The 4,182-nt window shown below is 37.2% G+C and overlaps 1 pseudogene; it reads right to left on the reverse strand.

The window, feature by feature from the left end:
- LOC107665510 (low-density lipoprotein receptor-related protein 1B-like) overlaps positions 1–4,182 on the reverse strand; it is a 312,996-nt pseudogene that overhangs the window by 47,510 nt on the left and 261,304 nt on the right.

Consider the following 4,182-nt stretch of genomic DNA (forward strand, 5'->3'; position numbering starts at 1 on the left):
GTACTCAACATTTCATGTTTAAAATATCAAAACATTATTTATGCATTTGTAACTGCAGGTTAAAGCATTCCATGTCCCTCTCTAAGCTGCATTAACGTGTAAATATCTAAATGCCACTTCATATGCAACTTCTGCAAAGATTAATTTTATTGATACTGATTTTATTTGTTTAGTAACAGCCTAAATTTATTATTATTATAATTGACTGATTAAATGTAAGGATTTGACTCAAAAGATGATGCACACTTTTAGAAAAAATGGCTTTATAAAAGGTAAAAATCAATTTAAACTTATTGGAAAAGATTAATTTCTCTCACTGCTGTGAACTGATCAACACACAGAATATGAAGAATATCAAAAACTTTAGGAGTCATCTGTCCACGGTAGTCCTTACGATATCAGCACAATAACACACTCAGAAAAATATCATCTAATTATCTTTATCGATAAAATCCCAGAAAATATTGAGATGATATTTTTTTGTCAATATCGCACACCTCTAGTACTGACACAAAATGATTTGCAATGATCGCTTTGTCACGCCCAGTGTAGACAGCCTCAAACTGTTGATTTATTTCTTTACTACGTAAGGCTGTAGCCTACGTAATCTAATGCTAGTGTAATCTGTTAATAATGCACATCATAAACCCGTCTTTTTAGGCAAGTACCATATAATGGGTGTCATGTCATGAAATGTTTTTAATACTACGGGAACTGTATTTAACGTGATCACAAACTATTAAAACATTGTAAGTTAGGCCTATTAATTGTAATGATTTCATTTCCACGGTTATTCAAGCAAAGAATAAATTATATAGAGAAAGCGAGCAAAGAACACAGTATCAACGGAGCTTTTTGAAACTCTAAATCAGTTAAACCATTGAGTTTCGAAGCGCTCCAATCGGATCGCGTATCGCAAATCATTTGATTCGGGACTTCAAAGCGCGTATCGTGAATCATTTGAGTAAGATCGGGACCTCGAAGCGAGATTGCGGGATGTTTTTATCCCCACCGGGAATAAAAATAATTCAGCAGAGGCAGGGATGCATAAACCCCCCCCATTAAATAAAAATGGAATATATATATATATATATATTCCATTTTTATTTAATAAACAAATATATAGATACTGACTTAAATTGAAAAAAAAAAAACTACTCATTTTGACTTCAAAGCTCTGGGGAGGAACGTAGCTTGCTATTGACATCACAGATGAAGTGAATATTGAAAATCCATCATGAGTAAGTGGATTTGCCATATGTTCCTCAGGAATAGATGAAAAGGGAGATGAGAGGATGATATTTTGCCTCCTTATATAAATGCAGTGAAAGCATTACAGGTAGGTGTTCTGGGTGCACGTAAATACTTGCCACAAAAGACGACATGCTTCTTTATAGCAACCTCTTTTAAAACATAAATTGGGCCGGAGTGTTTGCAGGTGTACTACACTTACACCAAGTGTACTTAAGCAGTAGTTTTAGACTCTAAGGAGTCTGGTGCTGAGGGAGGAACAAGCCGTTCCCTGCAATGAAACTCCTTAGGTGACATTTAAATGCAGAAGATGACAAATGTAGGGTCATTTTGCTGTCAGTTTTAAGCGAAAGTAGCTTAGCGGTTATAAATGAAGGCAGTGTCGCAGGGTTTGAGGCTGTGCAGAGATCTCCAGTCACCATTGTGTAGTCACAGGCCTATGATTCCCTTTGGATAAAAGGTGTCCGCTCGGTGACATGTGATTATAGGAGTGCCAAGCTAGCTGTCTGGGAACAGCTTTGATCGGTTCTGGATCCGTTTGCATTATTTAAAGAGCGTGTGAAAGCAGCTAACCTGTCATGGCAGTGTTGGCAGGGCTGCAGTTGGCCTCATCTTCCCCGGTTTTGCAGTCTTCCTGTCCATCACAGAGCCATTTGACTGAGATACAGAGATGATTCAGGCACTGGAACTGATCCTCGGAGCAGTGGCTCTCACAGCCTCTCTGAAAGCACACGTACAGGATATCAGAACTCTATCAGGATCCAGATGAATGATGTTTAACAATTGATGAATGTGGTGCTTGAAACCTCGTCAGAGTTATCGGTGCAGTCGAAGTCGCCGTCGCAGCGGAAGCGAGAGGAGATGCACTCTCCGTTGGCACAGATGAAATTTTTTGAGTTGCATGTTACTGGCTCTGAAAAGAGAAGAGAGAAAGACATGGATGGAATCAGAATTTGGACTTCTTTTACTATTGGAAGCAAGGACTGTGAAAGCGAAATAAGCTTTTGGCAGCAGTAAAACAAACAAACAAATGGCTAAATGTTTTTTTTTTTTTTTGTATTGTTATGAACAGAACGACATATCCAGACTTTCTTAGGTACGATCTGCCAGGAAGCCTAAGAAATGCCATGGAGAAAATGTGAAAATGAGTGATAAAAAAAGAAATAAACAACTGAAAGATTAAAGAACAAAAGACAGACGGAATGAGCAAATTAATTACAGAGAAAAAAACACATACAAAGAGACAGAATGAAAGAACTCAAAAGAAAGAGCAAGCACAAGACAGACAAAATGAAGAGAATAAATAAACAAAAACAAAAAAGGAAAAACAAGTAAATAAAAGAAAAACAAATAAAATGAGCAAAAAACAGAATTAAAAGACAGAAAGAATAAATGACAATTAACTAAAACACACACACACACACACACACACACACACACACACACACACACACACAAATAAGCAAACAAATTAAAAGCGAAAGTTAATGAGAAAAACAAATGGAAGTGAATGAGAAAACAAATGGAAGACTGAACAAAGGAAAGATCCAAAGTAGTAAGAAATGAACAAACAAACAATACAAATGTAAGAAGAAAAAAAAGAACAGGTGTTTCTACCACAACATCTAGGAGTGACAGTAAATTTGACATCATTCTCTTTTTGACTGTTGTCAGTCGGTCTCTATTTTTTCCTTTTTTTTTTTTTTTGAAAGCTGTGAAAACACAATTGTTGAGTTTTTATTTTGCTATTTGAGCAAATGTGAATACAAAAAAAGGATGTAATCCCCCATTCACTGCTACAGAAGATTACCCAACTATGACGACTTCCCCTGCTGAGAAAGGTCCATGGAAGATACAGACAAAATAAACAAAGATATTAAAAGCAAGAAAAATAAACATGAAAGAAAGAAAGAAAGAAAGAAAGAAAGAAAGAAAGACAGATTTCCTTGATCACAATAAGTGAGCACTGCTGTGTCACTCCTCTAACTCTATTATCAGTCTCTCTGCATCTGGCTCCAGCTCTCTGCAGATTATCTGCCCTGACATCACAACTTCACGACCCAATGAGAGCTTTTATATCCTCCCAGTGATGTTTCTGTGTGAGGCTCCCAAGGTGAATCCAACAGAGGAAAAGAAATCCAATCTCTGTCTGGATTCACTCCCACCCAGCAAGTGAGCAAATACACCAGGGTATTACTGCAAGACGCACACATACTTCAGAGTGGGAATTCATCTCTAGATTAATAGGTGACCATATATGAGTCATATTTTCTCTCTTGTCAGAGCGAAATCATGCAAAAATAGAACCTTTTGTACACAAATAGACTCTAAAATGTAAGCTTGAGTCTAACAAACACTCTTCAGTAGCCTGTGTCCATTAAGGCTCTAGGGAAATGCAGCATGCTGATATTGAATACATAACATGTTTGTATTAGTGTCTGTTGTGATGTAGATCAGTGAGGGATCTGTGAGCTCACTTTTAATTGAAAGAGATGGAGAGATTGATAGTGAAAGAATGAGAGAGGGGGAAAAAAAAGTGGTAGGCAGACTGACTGCACATAGAATCACAGCTTATGAAATCTACAAGTCTGACGTGACAGCTGGGAAACCTTCAAGACAATGTTGATCTTTAGTAAATAATGCTGAGCCAACAGCGGCGTTAAACTGGCACTGATTTGTTTTGAGTAGGTTGTGTACCATCACATGTTTCAGACAAATGCCAACTAGTAGGTTCAAGCGCAACTTCAAAGGAAAGGAGGTGGAAAAGAAAGAAAGAAATTGAATGAAAGGAAAAGGAAAAATACAGGAAAATGAAAAGCACACTAAAACTCACAGGAACATTTTAAGTAAAAAGAAATAATGGAAAAACTGAGGGGGAAGACAATGGGAAAAGGGTAAATGGCAGGACGAGGAAGAGAAAAAAGGGAAGGG

This window comes from Sinocyclocheilus anshuiensis, unplaced genomic scaffold, assembly GCF_001515605.1.
Source record: "Sinocyclocheilus anshuiensis isolate Anshui unplaced genomic scaffold, SAMN03320099.WGS_v1.1 scaffold543, whole genome shotgun sequence".
NCBI classification, from domain to species: Eukaryota; Metazoa; Chordata; class Actinopteri; order Cypriniformes; family Cyprinidae; genus Sinocyclocheilus; species Sinocyclocheilus anshuiensis.